Below are 214 nucleotides of genomic sequence, written 5' to 3' on the forward strand. Positions count from 1 at the left end.
CAAAAAAGCAACAAGTCAAGCCCAAATTCAAGCTGTAAGCCAGTTGTCAAAATTATCCTAGAATATCAAAAAAAAATCAAACCAATGATTAAGCATGAGCATCCCAACTTATTTCGAAGAAATTCAATAGAGACAAAAGTATCCACATTTAGACCTCGACCCATTAAAAAATTTAGTGTGGATAAGACTTTATGGACCAAAGTAACCAAAACTG

The sequence above is a fragment of the Convolutriloba macropyga genome, unplaced genomic scaffold (assembly GCF_964194025.1).
Source record: "Convolutriloba macropyga unplaced genomic scaffold, txConMacr16.3 SCAFFOLD_3248, whole genome shotgun sequence".
Classification (NCBI taxonomy): domain Eukaryota; kingdom Metazoa; phylum Xenacoelomorpha; order Acoela; family Convolutidae; genus Convolutriloba; species Convolutriloba macropyga.